The 12,253-nt window shown below is 38.7% G+C and overlaps 1 protein-coding gene across 3 annotated transcripts in view; it reads right to left on the bottom strand.

The window, feature by feature from the left end:
• Positions 1-10,891, bottom strand: part of gcgra (glucagon receptor a) — a 37,791-nt gene extending 26,900 nt beyond the window's left edge. Inside the window, exons 1-2 of one of the 3 annotated variants that reach the window (XM_025007860.2) lie at positions 10,760-10,891; positions 8,448-8,566 (exon numbers count right to left, since the gene is read on the bottom strand). The gene's annotated coding sequence lies outside the window, so the exon portion shown is untranslated. Of the gene's footprint in view, positions 1-8,447; positions 8,664-10,759 lie in introns of those variants that run through there. The other 2 variants (XM_025007861.2, XM_017425465.3) reach the window with 2 other exon arrangements.
• Positions 10,892-12,253: the final 1,362 nt, after the last annotated feature.

The following is a 12,253-nucleotide window of genomic DNA, read 5'->3' as shown; positions in this document are numbered from 1 at the left end:
TATAAGCCACGCTGAGTCTGATTGCAATTCATCTTGGAAGCAGGACAGCACAAGTGATGCGTTTCCATCATCACAACCCACTGACATCTTCCAGGACTCAGAGTTCGTTCCAGTCGTGACCTCCATGACATGAGGACACACGTCTCTAAGCTCTGATTGAATTTAATGGATATGTTGATTTTCTTAACAGAGCTATTTACCAGAGACCCTAAGAAGTTACATTAAGTATTAACACATGTGGGATATTATCAGGCTACATCTGTTGAGCTCAAATAACTTTGGCTTTCCACTCTTACTCCTGCTGTTGACAGCTTAAAACATAAATATGACTTCAACACAATGGACTTTTTGGTAGATAAAACTGATCCTTTGGCAAAATCCAAAATGACAAAAGAGTCACTGAAGTTGAAGTTTTAATAACAAGTTTTAGATATGGTTAAGTAGGAGAAAGCCAACGTCTTGTTTCATCCTGACAGCTGTCCTTTTCAATTCAAAGACATTCATGTGTTAAAGAGTTTCAGTCATGACATCATGTCCTGGCTAGCTTTTGTGAAACAGCAAATTTTCTCATTCAACATTTCTTTTCATGTGTCATTTAAAAGATCATTATGTGAGTGGGCTTCCGGGGTTTTACTTTTAATATTCTCAGACAAATCTGCTTCTACAATAGCCTCAGAAAACCTGAGACCAGCACAAGAATCAAATCACCCTTATTACTATTCCTTTAAAACGTTTTGTCCTGTATCTCGAAGCGTTGAAATAAAATATGCAAATTAAACATCAAAACATGCAGCTCTGTTGGGAATAGAGTGCTATGACTTTTGGTAGGGGTTCATCATGCAATGTAGACAAAATTCACAAACATCTGATTGAAAAAACGATGGCAATGAGTTTTTTTCTATGGTTTTTACACAATCAGTTTAAGTTTTGTGATTTCTGGAGATTTTTTTTCCACGAAATGTTCAAAACTTTGCAAACAAACTCCTACTTCTCTGACTCTCAGAACTTTTTTGGTAGCTGTACAAATAATGCATCAAAACATGAGGAACTTGGAACTTATACTTTTCTCTCAAATTCCCCCCAGAATACTGAAATTTCACGCCCATGCTTCCACAGACTTCAGTTACATTTTAGCTCAAGATATTCTCTTCAAAACTGGAACTGGAAACTATCTTTCTTTAACTTGTCAAATCTCCTACATAAAACATTGTAAAAGCATAAAAATCCACACATATGACCATCAGAGTCTTCTGCTGCTCACAGTTCAAGAAGTTGTAAGAGTTGATTTATAGTTTTTGCACAGGAACTGTTTGAAGTTTAATCAGTTTCTGTCTGCTCTGTAGGTGTGTGGTTACCATGGTGACTAAATTTTAACAATTTTTAAATCTTTTTCATCTTTGTGCTTCTTACAAATCAAAATGTGGGCATTGTTTCTCAGCTCATATTATCACAGAACTGATGTTGGAACTTTGGGCAGCAGCTGCGTTGGCGCTCTTCAGAACCTCTTCAGAAAATTTTTAGCCACTTTAATACAGCTAAACTTTGTAAGCACACTTTTTCTCTTTTTAAAACTTGTTTCAGCAACTTTCTTTCTGTTTAAACATATCCAATCTTATCTGTCCTGCCGTTGTTACAGACATGTCCAAACTAATCACAACCCTTATGACCCTGCTCATCTTTTTTTCAGGCTTCTGGAAAATATAAATCAATAACAGCTGTTGGTCCTTACAATAACTGAGGGGGGAAAAAATCCTTATTTGAATTACAGATTTTAGTTTTTATTAGACAACCTGTTGCTTTGAGTTGTAGCGGTCTGGTCACTGTCAGAATGAGACTCGTGACAGAGAGACGGCCGACACTCTGCAGGAGCCGCCAGGGACTCTGCAACTGTTGGAATAATATTAACACTCGGTGGAAATTTGTGAAAATCAGCAAGTTCTGCTGACAGGCGTCCATTTTTCTAACATGCATTGTGGGTAGTTTGTAATATTTCTTGGAGAAATGCAACTTTAACTGCACAATGTTTAAAGGTTTTAAAGAGAAGACATGACACAGACAGACACCTTTTTTTAAAAAAAAGCTTGCATCAGCTACTTAAACTCTCAAATGAAAATGTCTTCTTTTGCAGAAAGGCTGTGAGCATTCACTATCTTACTGTTGTAGATAACTCTTTGAACAAAATCTGTGTATAAAAAAACAAGATATAAATTAATAAGCCAAAGGCCAGTCTGAGTAAAGTTAAAACCAAAGTGGATTTTGTCCACCTTAAAACATCTCCTGTCTCAAAGGTTTCACAGTTTTCACTTAATTTGATAAACCTTTACATCACTGTTAGCTTTGAAAACATTGATTTAGGAACAGCTGTAGCAGTTAGTAGTAGCACTTCCAGCAGAAGACAAGACATGTAATGATAAAATTCTTGAGATTAGAGTTGTTTTAAGACAGCAGCAATCTACTTGCTCAAACCAGCTGTTGGCTCATCAACCCGGTCAGAATTAAACTCTGTTTCCAAACTGAAGTTGTTCAAAGAGATATCCACAGCAGGTAAGACATTAACTGTTCATAACCTTTCCAAAAGCTCAATCCCCATTTCAAAAAATCTGAACTGTTGATTTAAGAGATAAATTTTGTGCTGACAGATGTTCTGTATTAAATGTTATTGTTAATAATAATAAAAGATCTAATTGTAAATGCTTTAAAATAACAGATTCATTTTTACTTTTAACACTATCAGGTCCAGACTTCTGTCTTTGAGCTTCACAGGCTTGTGAGACTTATTTATTTATTTGCTCACCAAGTGAAGACAGGAAGGTGTGATTTAAGTCTCTCTGCGTTTGGCTAAGACCCAGAAAGAAACGCGGTGAATCTTCGTGCTGTTTAAAGCTGAAATTTCAAAGCTCTTAGAGGAACAAGAATGATGCCTGTAAAATATGATAATAGGTTTCTTATGTTCCCTGTGTGGGAATTTGGAAAACATTATGACGCAGTCATTTCAGGCCCAAGGCACACGGCAAGTAGAATATAAACACACTGTATATTAAATAAATGTTAAATCTGTTGTTTATCTGTTTTGGTTGGAAACAACAAAAACCAGTCATCACTTCTGAACAGCAATTAAGATACATTTGAGTTTGTCTATGCAACGAGGCACGTTCAGCTTGTCGGAATAATTCATCTTGTTTTCCATGCAGAGGAGACTACATCAACACATTCTCGTGAATTGTTTACCGGGGCAGGAAGGTAAGCTGCTGGCAGCCGCTCAGACCACAGTGAGTGATGGAATGCGCTGCATCGAATCTCTGATCCTGGTCGCGGCGCCGAGCAGAGAGCACAGAAACTACCCAGAGACCAGCAAAGTATGGCTCACGTGGGTAGATGGCGAAATGGTTTCCAGCCAAGACATTAGGCGTGCACATGTGTGACAAAAACACGTTTCTTTCCACGCACTGACCTGCATGGAGAATAAAAAAAGCAAAAATGCTGCAATCTATTTTAACTCTAAGCACTCTGTTGCACTGAAATATGTTTTGTTGCGTGAAAGTGACTAAGAAATTAAATTGTCCTTCACAGGTAAAGGGTTTGTTTCAAAGATTCTGCTGTTAGCACACTATATTGGCTGTACTTGGTAAATTCAATGAAGTCTCATTGGTTTAACGCAGCACAAGCTTTAAAAGTTGTAGAGCAGAACCTCCCATCTGGTTGTGGCTTGAAGCAATGCAGGAGTCGATCTCTATTCGATAAACCTTGGGTGTCTCCTGCTCCTAACAGGAAAGAACTGGTTCTAATTTTTCCCTTTCGATTGTGTTCATAAACAATAAGCGTTAGCGCACGCAAGCTGTAAAAGACAGAAAACAAGTTCCCATATTGGCTTTTTTTTATTAAATTGTTTGGGTTTTAGGAGCATTTCCAGCATTCTGCCCATTTGTTAATCTTTGCTTGATTATTTAAGGTGCATGGAATCAGTTAATTAATTAGCCAGAGCCCGAAACTGCAGGAAAATTGGCCACGCTCATGGTAAAAAGGCCTGTTTTTGCCGGATTGTTATCCAACTGAGGGCAAACACAGAAATTAGCCACCTGCCACAGCCTTTTTGCCGACTTTATTCAAGATCTCCGTCTGAAACACGTGCCAGCTGGTACATGGTGCATGCTGGTTAGTTCTTTGGTGTGAGGCTGTGGACAGTTTTATCTCAGAGGGGTTGTAGCAAAACAAACCAAAAGACAAATGTCTTCAAGTAGAAACAATGACACAACAAGATGCACAGCATGTACTTTTATATCTTCAAATTGGTTTTGAATCATCTTATAGAATTAGAGCCATAGATTAGTTTCCACTTGATGTCAGGAATTACTCCATCCATGGCCAAATTTGGAACAGTCGACTCGGCAGCAAATAATCCCCTCCACAGTTGGCATCTGAGCAGCGAGTGCAAAAACACCAGCAGGTTTTCAGAGAATGAGTATATTTCACTGTTCTTGTTTTACCTCATCCTCCACTTGATTTAGCCTATCGTCTGTTCCCTCCAGTTCAGATAAATACCCCTGAGCATCCAACTGAAAAGACTGTCTGTCTTCCTCATAGTGATTCAGAGTATATTTCACCTTTTTATACGTGTTTCCATGAAGGCAGCTGCAGCCTGTAAAGAGTCTGTGCAGATATTTAATATTAGAAGAAGAACAGTGAGCCAGGTTAGGAAGCAAACTGGACCACAGATAACACAGTTAGCAAAAACGCCATGCCAGGAGGCTAATTTCTGTGTTTACTTTCAGTCACATAACAATTTAAACTGAAACAGGCGCTATTATTTTGACGGGGACAATTGGGATTTCATCGCTGTTCCTTTGCAGTTGCCAATTACAGTTTTCTTGTTTTGACTCTATTTTTCCAAGTCTTAATGACAGACAATTGGAGCCCAGGTTTGAAAATTTTCTTTTTTTTTCAGCTAGCAGAAAGGGTATTTTTTCAGTGAATGGAATTATTTTAAAGCATAATGATGGTAGCTTTAATTAAAAGTTTCACTTGTTGACTATTTCACTTGATTTGTGATTTCAAATTTGACATAAGTGAATAAAACTTTTTTTTTTTATTAACTGAAGGTTGGCAGTGCAGTGTCACAATTTTTTTTAAATTATGAATTATTCTAACATGCAGACTGGTGTGGAAATAAAAATAGGTGAAGAAAATGTTAGTTTAGTCATTTTTTGTTCACTGCTGGACAAATTCTCTTTCACAGGATCGTTACCAGCTACACAAACTCTTGTTAAAGCTTCATCTCTTCATCAGCAGAAAAGTGGACAACAAGTTACAGCAGATCGTTAATCAGAACAAGTCTGACTTGGAGGAACATTTAGGAACTGTCTACAAAATAACCCAACGACAGAAATGTACATGTTCCCTATTCAACTGCTGGGATGATGTTAAGACAAGACAATTATATCTGATTTTAGAGACACTGATGTCAAAAGGATGTTGTTGAATATTGTGGTTGAATTTTGCAACTCGCCCTGAAACCTTCTTTTCTCTTTGTGCTGACTTCTGTTTTCAGTTTCAGTCTGACCTCAGCTCCACGACATAGACACAACAACTGCTGCACATCGGCACCGATGCTACTCCAAATCCAAGCTGCTGAAGTAAGGAAACAGATTTCCCCGACCTCCGTTTTTATTTCTAGGCCTGGCACTTGTCGGCCTCCGTACTAACTCTGGAAAAACGCTGCATTTTTCTGAACTCCCAGCGTGAGTCACTGCAGCGATGCTCCTCTTGGATTTATTTAGAGACGAACAGCCTTAAGGGTGAAGGGTGTAGAATATTCATACACACTTGGTTGAGGATTGTTCTCGTCCATATGAATGCACAGGCATGCCGTATGTGGGTGTGTGTTTGTGGACAAGTTGTCATGAGCACAGGGACACTCAGGGTTACAGTTAGTGGAGCCTGGCAGCAGTATCTCTAGACAGACTCTTATCATTTCTCTGCTGCTATCCGGAGTGACAGCTCTTTGTAGTGGAAACTATTCTTAGCCCTCCTAGGTCCATTGTGAGGGGTTCGATTGAACCGGAGCCCATTGAGCCCCACATGACATCTATGGTCACTTAATGTGGGCTGACACGAACACACACTCGCCCTCATCTCGGGTAGAAATGATCTTTAGCGCCATCTCTTCTGTTTGCTTACTTTTGCCTTGCTCCGATTTAGATTTCTATCATCTTGTGTCTCTTTCTGTTTCCTTTTCAGCTGTTTTGTCAGCGCTACGGCCAACAAGAAGATGAAAAAGGAAATAACAAGAAGCAAGCATGTCCGTTTTTTTTTTTTCTTTCTTTCTTTTCTCCTCCCAATCCACTTTGCTCCATTTTGAGCTCAAAGTCACAAAACTATAAAAGGAATTGAGTCTTAATCTGCTCACTCATGTTTAACCTCAGCCTTATTTACCATAACTGGGCTGATGTCTACCATCTGAGCTCAAATGTGTTTGAATGTGTCAGGAGCATGCATTTTTAGAAAAAAAAACACTAATAAAAGTCAAACTCAATATATATGCCATACCAGTTAGCCATTAAATTGTTATATTTTCTGCTTGAAACAGGTTTATTTTGAAAATAAGACCTGTGTCTCGCAGATATAAACAGAATTAAACAAGAATTGAGAAGGTTCTGCACACCTGAGAATGCAGATTTATTCCTTCTCTGCCATGTGCAGTTCATTTGATTTATTGCTTTCTGAAGGTTTGCAGCAGATTTTCTCAATAATCTACCTGCAGGGAGGATTTCTTCAGTGAAACCTGACATAAATCACCTGCAACTTTGATCAGTTATGTATATGTTGTGCTGTGCATAAAGATTTAAAGACTTTAATTCTACCCTGTCAATAAAAAACAAAACTTACTGACACAGATCAACTTCATCTTTACTTTCTGCTAATTAGGAAATGTCACAAATAAATAAATACTAAGTCAGCTGTATGTTTGAAAATAATCTAATATCAGACCACAGTGCAGAAGCAGATTTTGCATTTTGTAAAAGTACTTCTAAAAACCAGAAAAATCCAACGCAAACTGTGACCAAAAACAAAAGCTGAAGTATCTTGGTGGATAGCCTTTTTTGACAGTAATCAGAGGAGTGGAAAGAGCAGAAAGCACTCCCTCTTTTTTTACATTTTTTGCCCTTTAAAGACACATCAGTCTCAGCCACGTTGACTGAATAAATAAACTTTAGGGTCACATTTATTACCAAATGCAGCCCCTCCCTCAGCATCATCATCATTCAGCATTTTTAATGATGTACATAATGAAACAGCTGAGGAAAGCTCCTCCACCTGACAGCAAAAAGGTTTACTTTATGCATTGCAAAACTTCACTTATGTGCCTTCAGTATGCATTGAAGCACCTTGACCGCCCACTAATGTTTGCAAATCAGCGCTGGGCGAAAACATCCCTCATTCATGGAGTCACCTGTAAGCTCAGATTCTTCACGGAGGAGGTTCAGCTCCGGTGCATCACAGCAGCAGATGTGCTGCTAATGAATAGGCTGTGTGTGTGTGTTTAGCTGTGAAAGTGTTTAACCAAAAAGAGGCACATTTATTGCAATACAAGACAAACAAGGGACTGAGGGCCCACATGTTGTTTTCTCGCCTGCGTGATGCAGCTCAAGTGGTTCTAATTAGGACCAGAAAGACCCCTGGACAATTAAGTCCCTTAACAATTAAATCCTATTTAGTGTTACATATTAAGTGTTTTTTTTCTGCCAATAGTATAGCTGCATCTTATACACAATGCTAAACATTTAAATATGAACAATTAGGTTTTAATGAATTTCATTACTCTTTGTTTGACATGCAATTAAAAGTACAAGGAGTAACATGACATAAGTTATTTGTTTTAATCATTTAATTCTTTCTGCTTTGCCTAGTTTGTAGAGAACAGGAACACTTTACCACATAGAACAAAATGTTTACACCATCACAGATGATTTAAAGACAAATTTTAACCTTTCTTAGAAGCATCTGTGTTTCTTTTATTAAATATATTTATCAGGCTTTTATTTTTACTCCTGATTCAATAAGAACATAAAGCTGCAATCACTTCTTGGACTTGCACAAATAAAAAAACATCAACAATTATCCCCTTCAGTAAGGAATCCTCAGCCTGAGTCCGCTCTGTCAGGAGGAAGAGATAGTCTGCAAAACATCTCATTCCTGCAAAACTGAAACACGCCTCTGTGGCTGGAGCCCCCGGGTAAGAAAAAAAAAAGATGGCTAAGATAACAGAAGTTGATAAGGACACTGACTGTTGTAGCTGGGATTTTAAAAAAACGTTCCCAGAAACATGTCACCTTGTGTCAACAAGCACAGAACTCCACAGATCAGCAGCTGGTGGCGCGCGCGCGTCTCTGAAGTTAACACAAGGGGAGCTGCTGACTAATAATAATACTCATAATAAGATTAATAATTACCGTGGAACTCCGCTGAAGTGTCCGCCAGCTCCTCTCATCCTCGGCTGAAATAATCCAACTTTAAGTTGAGATGATTCCTCAGAACTTCGTCCTGGAGCTGAAGCCTCCGGATCAAACTCCTACAAAAGGCGAGAATAACAATATATGTGTGACTGTGTGCGCGTGTCGGCGCCGGGGACTGTGTGTGTGTGTGTGAGCGTGTGTGTGTGAGTGTGTGTGAGCCGCTCCGCTCCTTGTAACCGTGTGACGTCACTGGATGGGAGGGGAGGAGGAGGAGGAGGGGGTTCTGTAAGGAGGCTTCAACCAGAGGTGGCTCACTTTCATGATTTAAAATAAAATACATTAGAAATTCTGGAAAAATAAAATGACTTAAATCTCCTTCACAGATGTTCACATATGGAACGCACATGTGAAACACGTGTTTCCCACGTGATGTTTGCTACATGTTCATCATGTTCATGTGGTCACAAGTTAAACTCCTGATTGTTCCTCAGAGCAGAGGCGCCACTAAGGGGGGCTGGGGGGTGGGGTGGGGGGGCAATGGACACATCCACACAGCCCTGAGCTTTGGTTTGGTATAGAATTGTAATTTTCCCTATTTTAATATAACTGACCCTTCATAGACATAAAAAGTACTGTTTTTTGAGCAATTAGTAGCTTTTTTTTTAATAAAAAAAATTGCATTCAGAATAACTAAACTAGTCTCTGAACAAGGACAACAGGTCTGAGTTGCACAGAAAAAATATCAATATAGAATTCTAATTACAAATTTGTCCCATTCCGACAGATGATTTGTTTGTTGAAACACTGTGTTTTGAACAAGAATTACTCATTAAAAATAATAAAAAAGCAAAGTATTATGTTCCAATGCCACACCACCCATCCAAACAAACGCATGCAGCGCGTTTAACCGTCGTCTAGGTGGTCATTTTTAGCACAATAAAGGCGCTGTTCCTACCCAGTGGCATTGAAGCATTGTACAGTTAAACATCTGTTGAGGCTGTGGCAAGCAGAGTAAAAGTAAAAGAAACACAACGACACTCGTACAATAATGTCCGCGTGTCTGAATGCAGAGTTTTGGGAGATTATATGCATGTTTTCCATAAATAAACATTTAAATGTGATGTTTTTAATTAGTAATTTCCGCTGTAAAATAAAAACAAATGACCTACATCAGAAGGTGAGTCCTTTACTCTTGTTTTGCTGTGTTTTTCAAAAAGCCTATATACAGTCTGTCAGCAGCATAACAAAAAAGAAATTATATTTGTTTTTGGTTTTGAGTAATCCTTGCTGCGTGGAGGCACTTGTACCATGTGCTGCATGTGTTCCCTTTTTACAAATAAACGTTTAATAGATCGTAAAATTATTAATATAATAGTAAAATCAAGAATCAGACTTATACAGCTGTTGAAAATGGGCTGAAAAAAGGAATTAACTCACTTTACAGGAAGTTATTTGACAGCAGCAGATAAGGAACACGTTCTTTATATTTTATAAAGCCTGAACTTCATGTCATGATGGCAATTGCTAAATGAAATTTTTAAATGTTGCATGCAGCTATTGTACGTATAAAGAAAATATTTAACACAAGGTGCAGTGGCTGAAAAACTAATCCCAAAGTCTTATTCCAGTTTCACACGAGGTGCTGACCAACTTGTTCAACTAATGAGAGAAATCTGATTCAGAAGAAGTGCAGCCCTAACCGCATTTCTTCATTTATTTCCTGATTATCTGCGTGGCAAAGTCCCAAATTTCAGTTTCAGGGAAGCTCTGCCAGTTGTCTGTTCATCGAGACGTTTTTATAAAATGTTTTTGGAGCTTATTTGTTTGAGGTCTCGGTAGACTTGGCTCTCCAAACTTGATTCTGATTTCACAGCTTATTCCCTGAGTGAACCTTGTCCCGCTCCTCCTGGACACTTCATCACGCTGATGCGCTCTCAGCTGTTGTTTTGCAAAACCGCTGCCTGCTTCTGTGGCAAAGCCATGTAGTTTGGCATACTGAGCAGAACTAATGCTTTTACTGGGGCTATATTTGGGGAAGATTTCCTCTCTTTTTTTGTTTTACTGTAAATAAGGCAGAAGTTTGACGTGATCAGCAGTGAAATGCCAAGCTGAAATAATCTGTTTACTCTGAGGGAGTTCATCCCAAACTGGCCTTCTTTTTCGCAATCAATCAATCAGACTGTGGACAGGCTTGTAGCGTGGGGAGAGATGAATGTTTTCACAATGAATCGGAGTGCACTGAACGCTGTCAGCAATCCTAAAATTCATTAGCATTTCTGTGTATAAACAGGGAGACAGATTTGCCTTACCTTTAACCAACTTTTCAGTCATCTCACGGTGAATTAGACTCCAAAAATGTTGTAGTAATTTGCCTCCAAACAGCAGATGTCTGTACGGTGCTGTAAAGACACTTTGAGCAAAACACGGTTTCTTCTTGCAAAACAAACTATTGGACATACTACTGAATGTGAACTTTGCACATAAGAAGGGTTCAAGGACCTTTATTCATGAGTCAATAAACTGTGTACAGCTGAAGTACTAATCATTCACCCTAAAATATAATACTGAACACATTACTTTTCTATTTTTACATAGAATGCTATCTCTTATTTTATTTGCTCACATAGGTGCTATTTTTGACCTTTGACATCTTAACCTTTTTTTTTTTAAAAAAAAGGTCAATCTTGTCTTTTTATTTACTAGAGTGAGTTAAAAAAAAAAAAGTCCAATAGAAGCAGAGGACGGTGTCAGCAGGTCAAATAACTCCACGTACTCGTATTTTTATCTGCCGCACGCTGCAGCAGCTGTTGCTGAAGATGCCGAGCTTTGAGCAGAGCGAGCGAACGGCGGCTCCTGGGACTTTTGTCCTCTTCACGTGAAACAAAAATCTACAGGAATAACTCTGAACTGCTCCCAGCTCTTTTTTTATGGGGCAGCAGTCCCAAATAATCCCTAATAGTCAGGCATCATTACCTCTATATTAAAGTGCTGACATGCATTTAGTTCAGATGCAGCACACACACACAAACACACACACACACACACACCTGTTTCCCCTGAGGCATTCCTTACATGTAATACCATCAGCAACGACTTGGACCATTTATAGGATCTGTCTGACTGTCGAAGCCTGCTGCTTCTTTGATCGTGTCACCATTTGTAAATTAGACATCAACATCTCAGCTGAAAACCAAAAATGTTGGATGATTTATAGTCCTCATTCCGAAAAAAGAAAGAAAAAAGTCACAAAATGAAAAACACATTGCATATGTTCACGTGCAGTGAGCAGCGCTTTGGCTGAAAACAGAAGCAGCTGAAGGGTTTTAACAAAATGACAAAAAACTGGAGACTTAAATCTTATTTCACGTTTTATTGGAACAAAAAATATATATTTAAAAAAAATATTACATATTCTAAAGGATATTGTTTGTGGTCAAACAGGGGGCGTGTTTAGGTTTAAAATAAGCTCTTGCTTAATTTAGATCAATCTAATTTAGATCAATCTAACACCTTGTGACACTATGGTTACTCAGCAGTTTTTGTGTGTGTATGGAAGTGTGTGTGTGTGTGTGTGTGTGTGGTGGAGTATGATGATTACAGGAGGAACCTCCCAAAGCCTCCAACAGAGGGAGCCAGTGGTGTGAAGCCAACTCCCCCTGTAAGGAGGTGAAAGTTTGGGAAAATAGATTAAAATCTGCTGACTTCACAGGTGTTTTCTTCTCTTTTCTCTCAGCTGTCTCTGCAGGCTGCTGCCCTTTTTATTTGCTCTGAATGTACAGTAAAAGGGCACATATTTATCTGCG

Source organism: Kryptolebias marmoratus, linkage group LG12 (genome assembly GCF_001649575.2).
Source record: "Kryptolebias marmoratus isolate JLee-2015 linkage group LG12, ASM164957v2, whole genome shotgun sequence".
Lineage (NCBI taxonomy): Eukaryota > Metazoa > Chordata > Actinopteri > Cyprinodontiformes > Rivulidae > Kryptolebias > Kryptolebias marmoratus.
The sequence above is the reverse complement of the archived record's forward strand: the minus strand, read 5'-3'. Positions and strand labels throughout refer to the sequence as shown.